The sequence below is a fragment of the Anomaloglossus baeobatrachus genome, chromosome 8 (assembly GCF_048569485.1).
Source record: "Anomaloglossus baeobatrachus isolate aAnoBae1 chromosome 8, aAnoBae1.hap1, whole genome shotgun sequence".
Classification (NCBI taxonomy): Eukaryota; Metazoa; Chordata; class Amphibia; order Anura; family Aromobatidae; genus Anomaloglossus; species Anomaloglossus baeobatrachus.
Window position 1 is genome coordinate 17357258 of NC_134360.1, and position 14256 is coordinate 17371513.

A 14256-nucleotide genomic window follows, 5' to 3' on the forward strand; every position below is an offset into this window, starting at 1 on the left:
TTCCGACTGGCCAAAAGTCAGAAGTTACGTCACAAGCGCTCACTGCAAGTCTATGAGAGCCAGAACAAGGCCAGAACAAGGCTCTTATAGACTTGTGTTCAGCTGTGACCTCTGACGCCTCCATTAAACACTGGAGCTGCCGGTAGGTCACCAACTGGAGAAGATCGACCAGAGCGGTGCTGGAAAAAGATGAAGACTCCGGAGGGTGAGAATAAGACCCGGGGGCAGGTGATTTAGATTAAAGCGCCACTCCAGCCCTGAAATAACAAAAAAAACGATGGAGTGGTGCTGTAACATTAGACAATTAGGGGGGTAACACCAAACTTGAAGGAACCCCAAGCAGTCATTTGTGATACAAATTTATTTGCATACACATTTATAGAAAATGGCATCATTTGTGTCAAATCTTTATTGTTCTCACTTCAACTCCACCATCCATATTTATAATAATGCAACACCTTGATAATACATTTCGTGGAACTTTGAAGCATAAAAGCACCAAAAGAAATTAATCAGCTCACGGTTCCACCCTCATAGGAGGTCTCCAAGAATCCGAAAAGTGGCATCAAAAAAGGTGTGCAGGCAAATTACCATGGTGCAACCCTAAAAACCAAAGCGCTTCGGCAGGGTCAGTGGCTATACTTAATCATGGCAATGCCAAAACGCATTGGCTTTCAGGGTTGCACCATGGCACTTTGCCTTTCTGTTTGGATGTTTTAACATTGGATATATTAAAGCTGACTAACTTTATATCTCCAATACTGGTCCTCCTTCATCGCGGATTTTCTTTGCTTCGTCAACTTTTAAGCATGGTGTAGTCCTGAGAAACTCCAGAGTCAGGGTCTTCTTATAAAATACAAAAAAAAAAATCACAGCTTCTCTCAAAAGAAAATTCTAAGCAAATATTTTTCAGACAGAGAATAATACAATGACAAAAGACTCTGAAACACATTTGCTTGTAATTTTCAGGTGATGGAAGCTGTGATTTTTTTTACTATACAAAACACATTTGCTTGTAATTTTCAGGTGATGGAAGCTGTGATTTTTTTACAATACAAAACACATTTGCTTGTAATTTTCAGGTGATGGAAGTTGTGATTTTTTTACTCTTTCAAATTAAGGCCTGTTTTTATAAGAATATCCTTATTCTGGATTTCCTCATTACTACACCATGCTTAAAAGCTACACCAAATTTATCATCAAGGTGCAGCATTTTTATAAATTTGGAGTGGTAGAGTTGTAGGAAGAACAAAAAAGATTTGGCACAAATGATCCCATTTTTATGTCGTACTGTCATGCTGTACTATGGGAGACAATGAAGCAAACGGAGTGTTGTTTCAGGGAGTAGTTAGCAGTCCAACCACTAGGGGGTGATAGGGTAGTAAACAAGCCTGCACTAATGTAACACTGACCTGAAGGGAGGCACAACAGCTCACCTAAATGAACAGTAAGCTGGAAAGCCCGCTAGAGGGCAGTAGAGTAGTTAGCAAGCCGGGTCTGCAACAGGAGGGCTTGACAATGGTACAGGAGATGGCAAAGTGTGGTCAGGTGATAGCCAAAAGGTCAGGAACCGGGAAGTCACAAAAACAGGTGCGGGAAGGACAGGGACGAGGACAGGAAAGGGGACACAGCTCAGAGGTCAGGCAAAGGATGGACAAACAGAGGAGGACTAGAGACCGGAGGGGAACAGAGGTAGAGACAAGAACAAGACGGGAACCACAGGTCAGATCGGGTCCGGCAGGAGACAGTGGTCAGATCGGGTTAGGGGGAAGATGGAGGTCAGATCAGGTCAAGGAGAAAATGGAGGTCAGGACGGGACAAGACAGAACACAGGTCACTAACGGGAACGTAACGCAACAGAGCCAGAAATATCACTGGCAAAGCACAGGAGGTGCAGCGTCAGGATATAGCGGCCAGTAGATCAGAGCGAGGCAGCAAGGATTAACCCCTCACGACCTGGAACCCTGAGAAGGAATACCAGCAACAACACAGCAACGCTGAGCTATGACACGTACACTTACCAATGTTAGAAAAGAGCAGGAGACCAATGTGTCTAATTTGCATGGAATTTTAAAATTTTGCATAAATACTCATTTTACGCCTGTTAAAAATGTTTTAATCATGAATATATTTGCTCTTCACTTTTTCAAGATACCCATGTCCTGTCTACAGTGGGACTTTATATAAAACCATTTTGTAAAGTAACTTTTATGCAAAAATGCAATCATAAATATTTCATATTTCACAACTGCACACCTTTTTTTAGGTACTAACATGTTGCGCTAATGGCATAAACAGTGATAAATTTAGTTTTGACATTTACAGTAATAAAGTGTTTGAATATGCGTGAAATGTTATCACAAACCCAACAATAAATGCCCCTTAATATCGCTAAATACCTGTGAAACCATCGCCGATTCAGAGGATGAGGAATCCGATCTTCTGCTTGATCGAACCTGAAACGGGAATATAAGACAGATAATAGAGTTCACCGTGAATATCCTGATCATGAGATCCTTAGACTCAGTTCACATGTACAGTAATCTTCTGTTAGATTCTATCTGTTGGCCAAAAAACAACTTTTTTGTCTGTTTTGAAAATATTGATTTTCGCAGGATCCGTTTTTTTAACATGAGAGTCTATGGAAAACAGGATCGTTACTTATCTTCCATTTAAAACAGATCCAGTAAGAAAAAAAACACCCAGATCCTTTAGAAATAAAAGAAAAATGGAAGATAAATAGTGATCTGATAATGATCCGTTTTCCATAGACTCCAATGTTAAAAAAAAACGGATCCTGCAAAAATCAATATTTTCAAAACAGACAAAAAAGTTGTGTTTGCAGAACTTTTTTTTTTGCCAACAGATGCGTTCAAATGGATGATACTGGACGTGTGAACTCAGCCTAAGGCTATGTTCGCACGTTGCGTTTTTTCCCGCGTTTCTGCAGCGTTTTTAGCTGCAGCGTTTTTGTGCCAAAACGCATGCGTTTTTGTTTTCCAGCAAAGTCTATGGGAAAAGCTGAAATCCTGTCTGCACTTTGCTTTTTTTTCTGCAGCGTTTAATTTGCATATTTGTGGTCAAAAACCATGCTGAAAAAGAAGCAGCATGTCAGTTGTTTTTGCCATTTCTGCAGCGTTTCCTTAACATTGGAGTCAATGAGAAATGGCAAAAAGCAACCAAAATCACAATTCCTGCGTTTTTCATGCTTTTTACCTGCTTTTCCACTGCGTTTTTGGCTCCAAAAACGCATGCTGTTCTGGACATAATTTAATGGGTTCTAATGTTCCTTTACACACACACAATAACCGAAAATTTGAATGTTAAAAAATTAGAAACTTCACCTATTTTTCTGATAGAATGTGCATAACCACTATTTTTTAATTAAAAATGATAATTTCCCATATCGTTTTATTAAAAGTTAATTTTATACTTTTTTTTCTCTTTTTTCATTCTTTTTGACTAATTCAACTTTATTTCTCAGTGTCTTGATCTCAAAAACGCATCTGCAGAAACGCAGGTGAAAACGCAGGTAAAAAGCGCTAAAAACGCACTAAAAACGCAGTAAAAACGCATGCGTTTTTAGCGCTAAAAAATGGTCAAAAGCCATTTGGTCAAAAACCAAGGGAAGGAAAACATGCAGAATAAACTGCAGGTACTCCGACGCAACGTCCGCACATAGCCTTAGAACGGATTCTAACATTTATGGTCAAACTAGATCTTTGCAGACTTTTTATTTGGCCGCACACATGAGAATTGTAGCCAAGAGATTGATGATTAATTATGTTTGGATAATGATATTTAAAGATGGAAAAAGATGGTGAAGTTTTCATTCCCAATTTGTAGAGGAAATAGTTATAAGGAAAAATAAACCAATTTTGAATACATAGAAGGAGTTGACTTTTTCATGAAATCCCTTTTTAAAGGGAACCTGTCACCAGAATTTTCGCTATTAAACTAAAAGAATCCCCCTCTGCAGCTCCTGGGCTGCTTCTAGAAAGGTTCCTGTTGCTACCGGCCCCCCTTTCAGACCTAAATAACAACTTTATAAAATATTACCTTTTGCTATGGTAATGAGGTTTGCTGGCCCCGTGGCCGGGCTGTATTTCGTCAGTTAATCCCCCTCCTGCCACTGTTCGCCGTCCCCCAGTGTTCATTTACATAGATGAGGCCGCCGCCCTCATCTTCCGCAGTGCTCCGGAAGTCTCGCACATGCGCAGTGGCACTATTGCGGACTGAGCGCTGTTTTCAAGTCGCGAGCGTCGGTGATGTTATTGCGCAGGCGCGAAATTATGGGCGGCGCTGTGAATGTTGTCACCAGCGTCATCCAAGTACCCGCCCATAATCTCGCGCCTGCGCAATAACTTCACCGGCGCTCGCGATTTGAAAACAGTGCTCAGTCCCGCAATAGTGCTACTGCGCATGCGCGAGACTTCAGGAGCACTGCGGAACATGAAGGCGGCGGCCTCATCTATGTAAATGAACAGTGGGGGACGGCAAACAGCGGCGGGAGGGGGATTAACTGACGAAATACAGCCCGTCCCCGGGTCAACAAACCTCATTACCATAGCAAAAGGTAATATTTTATAAAGTTGTTATTTAGGTCTGAAAGGGGGGCCGGTAGCGACAGGAACCTTTATAGAATGCAGCCCAGGAGCTGCAGAGGGGGATTCTTTTACTTTAATAGCGAAAATTCTGCTGACAGGTTCCCTTTAAAATTACACTTAAGGAAATATTTATATAAAAAGGAATTCCCAATCCAGATTATCCGGCACGAGATAGAGAATATGTAGAACAACATGGAACGTTCATTTCGGTGAATATTTGTATTAAAATGTTACCGACCCTTAAATTGCGCTCATCATTGGCGTCGCTGCTCTCCAGATCACACCTTCCCGCAGGACACGGTCCATTGCCGCCATCTTTCCTTCCAACTATGGGCAGGAAGTCGGATGCTGCAGTTTTTTTCACGAAGACTGATTAGAAATAAAATGTATCAGAATTTACTTCAGAAGAGTCAGAATCGTAAGTATTTTTTATTTATTTATTTTTTTTAAGAAAGTGTTAAACTATCACTTTCATTTAAGAAACATTCTACAGAAGAATTTTCATGGTGGAAAGTGTTCATGTGCAAACGTAAGTGGACCTTTGGGCAAAAGCACGCAGACATTTTTCTTCTATAATTTGATTTAGGCTATGTGCCCACGGGACTCTGTATCTGCGAATTTTTCTGCATCAAAATCCGGAGCTTTCCCCCGGAATCCGCACCTTTTCATAGGTGCGGATTTGATGCGGATTTTGTGATTTTTTTTTTTTTCTTTTTTTTTTTTTAATTCAATTGAATAGGCAAAATCCGCACGAAAATCCGCAACAATAATTGACATGCTGCAGATTTTTCCGCACGAAAATCCGCACGATTTCCGCTGCGGAAAAATCCGCTGCGTGGGCACAGCATTTCCCAAATGCCATAGAAATGGCTGGGGAGTAGCTGTGCTGCAGATTTCTGGAAAATCCGCGACTTTTCCGTGAGAAATCCGCTGCAAAATCCGCGCATTTTCCGCAGCGTGGGCACATAGCCTTAGAATACTGTGCACAATTTTGGGCTTCAGATTATAAGAAGGACTGAGGTTATTAAGGGAATAGGTGAACAGCAATACCAGATGGGTTATCATACCTGAGGTTATTCAGTTTCCAAAATTGAAGGCGATCTTATGTACAAATAAATGAGGGGACAGTGCAGAGATCTTTCTAGTAATCTTTCTACATCTAGATCTGCAACAGTGATAAGGGGGCAGAAAAAAAAAAATTTGGTCATAATCACAATGAAGATTCTTTTCTGTAAGAGCAGTGAGAGTATGGATTCTTTACTGTAAGAGCAGTGCGTTTATGGAACTCTCTGCCACATTTTGCTGTGATGGTTGATTCATTAAAAAAAAGTACAAAGAGTGGCCTTGAGGTCTTCCTTGAAAAATATATTACAAATTATAGGCACTATATTCTGTGATGTTACATTAATCCGGGGACCTAGTCTGATTGCCGTCTCTGGAGTCAGTAAGGAATTTTTCCCCTAATATTGGGACAATTAGCAGTATAATTTGTTTTCATTTGTTTGTTTTTTTTGCCTTCCTCCAGATTAACATGTTGAACTCCATGGATTTGTGTCTTCTTCCAACCTTAAGGGCGGCTTTGCACGTGGCGACATTGCACGTGCGATGTCGATGGGGTCAAATCGAAAGTGACGCACATCCGGCGTCGCAGTCGATATCGCAACGTGTAAAACCTTTTTGATACGATGAACGGGCGCAAAAGCGTCGTTATCGTATCATCGCTGCAGCCTCCGACATTTCCATAATGACGATGGTGCGACAGGTACAATGTTGTTCCTCGCTCCTGCGGCAGCGCACATCGCTGTGTATGAAGCCGCAGGAGTGAGGAACATCACCTTACCTGCCTCCCGGCTGCAATGAGAAGGACGGAGGTGGGCGGGATGTTTACATCTCGCTCATCTCCGCCCCTCCACTTCAATTGGCCGTGTGACGCCGCACGACCCGCCCCCCTAAGGAAGGAGGCGGGTCGCCGGCCAGAGGGACGTCGCACGGCAGGTATGTGCGTGTGAAGCTGCCGTAGCGATAATAATCGCTACATCAGCTTGCACTACATATCGCACGTGCGACGGGGGCGGGACAATCGCTGCAGCATCGGTAACACATTGTTACCGATGTCGTAACGTGCAAAGCCCGCCTAAGGCTATGACCGCACTTTGAGTTTTCCTACTTGCTGTTCAGAACGCACGTTTTTGCCTTAATTGATTTAGCCAAAGTTGCCTTTTACAGAACTGTAGCGCTAAAAACGCATGCGTATTTACCGCATTTTAGATGTGTTTTCAGCGCTTTTTACATGCTTTTTCACCTGCATTTTCACAAATGCGTTTTGAACATCAAGACGCTGCTAAATAAAGTTTACACAGTCAAACAGAATGAAAAAAGAGAAAAAAAAACCAATACATATATATTTTGTGAATTAATAAAGAAAATAGTTATATTTCATGAAATTATAGCGGTTTTATAATATTTAATGCTAAAATAGCAATAAAATCATAATTTTCTTTAATTTAATTGTCGGACTATGTGTGTGTGTAAAGGGACATATTATTCCATTTTTTTAATGTTAGAAAAGCATGCGTTTATGTAGTCCAAAACACATTGTTTCTGCACCTAAAAGGCAGGTAAAACGCAGGAATTTTGATGTTTGTTGGTTTTTGACACTTCTCATTGACTTAGCAAAACGCTGCAGAAATGGCAAAAACAATTGACACGCTGCTTCTTTGAACGCATGGTTTTTGCCACAAATTATGCAAATTAAACGCAGCGTTTTGAAACGCAAAGTGTGGACAGGAATTCAACATTTTCCATAGACTATCATGGAAAATCAAAACGCATGCATTTTGGCATGAAAACGCTGCAGCAATGCAGGTAAAAACGCAAAGAAGGGCAGTGAGCCCCATAGGGGTGAATGGACCCCATGACGATCGGGAGGGTGCAAGGTTAGGAAAGGGTTAATAGGTTTGCATGGGATGGGGGATGTGTGGGAGTACAGGATTGGTAGTAGGGAGCTGTAAGGGGATTGGGGGGGAGCAAGGAAGGGGTGGGGTGTTGGGAGAGGTATAAGAGAGGGGGGTGTGCTGTTTACCTCCCCTTTCGTCGATTGATCTTTGTGTCCCACCCGCCCGCCCTGATATATAATTATATGTATATGTTCAAAAAAAAAAAAAAATAAAAAATAAATAAAAAGGTGAAAAGGTGATGGTTTTTCAAAAAAAAAAAAAAAAAAAAAAAGAGGAATAAAGGAGAATACAAGGTTGAGTTGCTAATTTATTGTTGTCACAGCGGGGTGATAGGTCCGTCTGAGAGGTTGGGAGTACCGACAGTCGGCTTGTTGGTACGAAGTCGCTCAAGGGGAGTGGCTTCGGAGTGGATGGGAACTTGTGGGCGGAGGTCCCGCAGGTTCTGGGTAGGGGTAATTAACGATGGAACGTTGTTACCCCTCACCTCGGGCCGGGTGGTCACGGCCGAGGTGGTCCTCTGGGCCGGTTTGGAGGTTACGGCCGGGGGGTTAGGAATGATGGTTTGCCTCTCGGACGGATCTATCGGTGTTTCTGGTTATACGGGTATATATGTATAAGGTTAAGTTTAACAATTGAGTGGCATGTTGGGCCACAAGTTTGGTATACAAATATACGGTAAAATAAAACTGTGGCCATTCCTGCAATAAAGTCGTGGTTCTCGTCTTCATTTAGGTAGATATGGTACGGGGGGTGTGTTTTACAGGATAACCTGATTATCCCTTATAGATGCGTCAAGTGCGGTCATACCCTAAAACTATGAAGACAATCTAGACCTCCAATCCCGCCACTTACTTAATGTATCTAAATTCTTACCTGAATGTGTAAAGTGGAAAACCAGGCCGTAGCAAACACTCAGAGCCAGGAGAAGCTTCATGTCTCCAAATGCTGCCGCTCCGCCCGCGGATCCTTTTATATCTGCCTGTATACATACCAGACGGCACAATGCCAATCACCCATGGATTAGACGGGATTATTGTGTCATCAAGACGTCTCTTCACATACAGCGGCCTCTGTTGAAGGATGAGGGATCTGTTTCACAGACGAGGCTGATTTGACTTTATAAAAATATGAGACTAAAGGATTATCAGAGAATACATTTCACCATTTATTTTTTGGACATTCTGCTTATACACAGTGCGGATGGCTCTGCCATATAAATAAGTCTCATGTGTCGTATATTTGTACCTTCAGCCAAGCTCATCCTCGGACGACCCCTTCTAAATCCGAATATCTCCCCCTTTTAAAATAACAACATTTATCCTCACTGTCGATGCCGGTGCCCTTTCAGCGTTGTGGACACTATCACTCCCGGCATCAGTGATTCCGGGGGCCAAGCAGCAGCCGATCTCCATATAAATCACCTATAGTACATTCGAAGAAAGTGAGCGCCGCTGCTGATCTCTCACTTCCGCCGGATGTGTGTGATACGTTTGGAAGTGGGGAGTGTGAAGCGACTGATGATTGGCTGCTGGGATTGCGTGATGTAACACTGTTAAGTGATCCTGGGAGAGACAGTGCCGACCCACTGGAACAATGCCGGCACACAGAGGTGAGTATGCTTCTGTCTCTCAAGGGCGCAAGTCTGTACTGTTACAGGGACTTTCTGGGCTTTAACGGCCTCAAGTACACTGTCCTTCAGCTAGGCTTCCTGATCTTTTAAGCTCACAATGGTCAACCTCTTCAGATACTCCCTCTTCGGACTCTTGGTCCTTTCAGCTCACTTGGTCGTCCTTGTTCAGTCGCTCGGGCCTTTCAGCTCACTTGGTCGTCCTTGTTCAGTCGCTCGGGCCTTTCAGCTCACTTGGTCGTCCTTGTTCAGTCGCTCGGGCCTTTCAGCTCACTTGGTCGTCCTTGTTGAGTCGCTCGGGCCTTTCAGCTCACTTGATCGTCATCTTCAGTAACTGGGTCCTTCCTGCTCACTTGGTTGTCCTCTTTTCTTTTGGTAACTCAGTCCTTCTAGCTCACACGGTTGTCCACTTTGGTAACTTGGTCCTTCCAGCTCATACATCCATCTTCTTCGGTAACTTGGTCGATTCAACTCACTCGGTCTTTCTCTTTGGTAACTTGGTTCTTCCAGCTCACTTGGTTGCCCTCTTCGGTCACTCAGTCCTTCCAACTCACTTGATCACCCTCTTCGGTAACTTTGTCCTTTCAGGTCACTCAGTCATCCTCTTTGATCACTGTGTCCTTCCAGCTCACTCGGTTGTTTTCTTAGGTAACTCGGTCCTTCCAGCTCACATAGTCATTTTCTTTGGTAACTCAGTCCTTCTAGCTCAAACATTCGTCCTCTTCAGTAACTCAGTCCTTCCAGCTCATACAGCCATCCTCTTCGGTAACTCAGTCCATCCAGATCACTCAGTCATCCTCTTTGGCAACTTGGTGCTTTCAGTTCACTGGGTCATCCTCTTCGGTCACTCGGTACTTTCAGCTCACTGGGTCGTCCTTTTCTGTAACTCAGTCCTTCTCTTTGGTAACTTGGTTCTTCCAGCTCACTTGGTTGCCCTCTTCGGTCACTCAGTCCTTCCAACTCACTTGATCACCCTCTTCGGTAACTTTGTCCTTTCAGTTCACTCAGTCATCCTCTTTGATCACTGTGTCCTTCCAGCTCACTCGGTTGTTTTCTTAGGTAACTCGGTCCTTCCAGCTCACATAGTCATTTTCTTTGGTAACTCAGTCCTTCTAGCTCAAACATTCGTCCTCTTCAGTAACTCAGTCCTTCCAGCTCATACAGCCATCCTCTTCGGTAACTCAGTCCATCCAGATCACTCAGTCATCCTCTTTGGCAACTTGGTGCTTTCAGTTCACTGGGTCATCCTCTTGGGTCACTCGGTACTTTCAGCTCACTGGGTCGTCGTTTTCTGTAACTCAGTCCTTCCAGCTCACATATCTGTCTTCTTCGGTAATTTGGTCCTTCCAGCTCACAGTGTCTTCCTCTTTGGTAACTTAGTCCTTCCAGCTCACACATCCGTCGTCTTTGGTAACTCTGCCTTCTCGCCAATTCAACTCACAGTTCCAAACTCTCTGATGACTCAGTCTTTCCAGCTCACACGGTTGTCCTCTTCCAGGCACTGCACACCCTTACTCTTGCACCTCTGGGTGCGGCTATAAGCCAGGTCAGCTTGCTCAGCACATCCGACTTGGTGCAAGTCTGGCCAATGACACCTCCTCTGCTGTGGCCTCAGTGAGATTTTATGTTTTCCAGCTGCATCACAGAGGGTCACATACTCTGGGCCCTCCCACTTGACTCTCTTCCCCCAGGAATTACTTCTCCTTATATTGATTCCTGTCTTAATTTACCAATTCCTACTCTTCAAACTTTATCCAGCACATGGTGATGTTCACTCACACAGACATCTCTTGTGCATTTTCTGATGTAGGAATCATCTACTTCTTTACAAGTGGATAACCCCTTGAAGTAATCTATTACACTAGGCTTATATCTAATCCTATTTCTAACGATAAACCTAACCCTATCCTTAGCTCTTATGCTTGTTGGGATTAGTAAAAGTTAAAAAAATAAAAATCAGGTCCTATTAATTGAAGACAGTATTGAATTATGTGCAATGCAGTTTTGTTACCTCAGTTGCTGCCTATGCAGAACGCAACAGTCGAGTTTGTTATCGACTGCTACACTCAGAATAAGCAGAGTCCAAGGTGAAAAAGCCCACTATTTCACTGAGATCTTTGTCATCTTGGTCACTGCATATGCAGAGCGCAACAGCTGGGGAAAAGTTCAGCTTGAATGCTGCACTCTGCATAGGCAATGACATGCAGGAACTCGCTGACCCACTTAATGAAGCAGATATTGCCAGTTCCCCTGATTTCATAGTGAGGTTAGAGGAATAGGTTCCCAAAAATTTCGACCCTGGGCAACAAGCCTTGGTCTTTCTAACATTATTGCATAACATTGTATAATGTTGTATACTAAGCCGGCTAACAGATATATTCAGATTAATTGAAAACTAAGACTTTGCTACATTTAATTGACAGTTTTTAAATGTAATTTCCCAGGATATATGTTTACAATGGCATGAGACCCCTAACAATATATCTCAAAAGGAGCATTGTTGTATCCGAGCTTGGCTTTGCTTTACCCTGCAGATTCTTTGAATTGTATATATAATAATCCAAAAGGATAAAAGATATTACGTTAAAGAATAAAGTCTTTGTTATGAAAGGATCACACTGAAAAGCAATATTTTGCGGCAGACAGGGAATATTCCATTAAATAGGCTCTAGAAAATGATCCAAGAACAATTTCTATAAAAACTTCAAAGTACCTAAATGTTTTATGTAATTATTGATCAGTTTTTGCAAAGTTATAAATCTTTGCAATATATTCCATTATATTATTTTGCTTCCACCTCTCTCAAACAACATCCTGAAAGTGCTGTTTTAACTGCCTAGTCTATGCTCTTTTACAACCTGCTTTGAACTGCTGCTCTGTCAAAAATCCAAACTAAAACATTATGTATAAACATGCTACATGTGTAAGCATTGGGGAGCAGAATAAAGAAGCTCACACATGGAATCATTTGTAAATATTGTTGGAGTTTAGCTTTTTGCCAAAGCAGCAGTTCAAAGCAGCTTATAAATGAGTACAAATTAGGTAGTTAAAGCAACGTTTTTGTATTGTGTTTGATAGAAAAGGAAGCAAAACAAGGCAATGGAGTATATGACAGAGATTCATAGCTTTGCAAAAGCTGATCAATAGAGATGAAAAATTAAGTACTCCCATAATACAATTGCTAATAATAAATGAGCACAAATTAGGTAGTTAAAGCAACACTTCCGCATGGTGTTTGAGAGGAAAGGAAGCAAAATAAGGCAACAGAATATATTACAGAAATTCATAGATTTGCAAAAGCTGATCAAAAGATAAAAAAATTAAGTTCCCCCACAATATAATTGCTAATAATAATAATAATAATCGTTCTCATTATAGAAAGCTTGACTTCAAAATTGTTTGAAAATGGCATTATAACCCTTCCCCGATGACTGACACCAAAATTCCTTCTCTAAGATAATTTCTGCTCCAGACCAGCAAACTGTCAAAACTTCTGCTTTTATACAGGTGGTCACATTTGCAGATGAACAATGAATCAAGGCATTTGTTGAGCAACTCCTGGTTCCTACATACTTTCTTAACTACTATGAAAGAAGTATTTAGAATGGTTGACTTCAAGACTGACTGACACCAAAGTTCCTTCTCTAAGATCATTTCTGCTCCAGACCAGCAAACTGTCAAAACTTCTGCTTTTATACAGGTGGTCACATATGTAGATGAACAATGAATCAAGGCAATTCCTACATACTTTCTTAATTACTATGAAAGAAGTAAGGGTGTGCTTAATTTTTTTCCGCACACTGCCGCAGCATTTTATCTACGTTTTTGGAAAATAAGTAACGACTTGGTGAAATTTGTGATGTTTTGTTGCTCATCTGAAGTTGTTTTTACTTAATTTTTAGACCTTCTGAAGAACGGATGTTATTTTTTATTTCTTACTATATAAAACAATAAAAATTAAAGATGTCATAGTTTTTTTTCTTTACACTTAGGGGTGTACTCACTTTTGTTGCCTGTGGTTTAAACATTTAAACTGTGTGAGGAGTTCTTTACATTGTTACACAAGCTGCACCCTGATTGTATCAAATTGTGTCATATCTTCAGTGTTGTCCCTTGAAAAAGATATATTTACCAAAATGGGAGGGGTGTGCTCACTTTTGCAATATACAGAATATCTAAACTTGAAATGAGAAACCACAACAGACGTATTTGTGATAATTAGATTTTTTTTTTATTACAGTCATGAGAAATATTTCTGGTAACAAGTCACAGTTAAAGCAGAAAACGCTCAATAAAAAATATATACAACATTCATTTTACCTGCCTTAATAAACGTTCAAAGTAAAGTGTTCTGCCTCTCACACTCGCCATTAAGTGCCTGTACATATATACAGTGTGTAGCCTTCTAGCACATCGTTACATTGGCACACAGCCTTAGTATTATCACTAGTTTTCAATGAACCATTACAACATGTGTGAAGAATAGTAGTCATGTTTTTCCAACCTGTAGTCCTTGGACTAATGTAATAGAACAGCGCCACTCTTGACCATAGGTTGTGTCTGGTATTGCAGGCCAGTCCCTTTCAAGTCCATTGGTTTGAGCTACTGTACCAGACACAATTTATTGTCAAAAATATGCAGAACGGGGACCAAATGACCCTGCACTGTCAGGCAGGTAGTCTGGACTATTGGGGACTAACACCTCCCCCTAATAATGGAATGAGATATATTACACACCTTTACTGTAGTATAATAAATGGTAGTATGACATGCCCTGACCATATGGGGTCTCCACCATGGTTGACAAGGACATTTTTCACTTTTTTGGAGAGTGTGTGTGTGTGTGTGTGTGTATATGTATATATATATATATATATATATATATATATATATATATATATAAAAGTATATATATACATATGTATATATATATACACACTGTATATATATATATATATACTGTATATATATATATATATATATATATGTATATATATATATATATATATATATATATATACGCACACACATACTGTATATATATCACACGTTTTTTGTTTGTCTT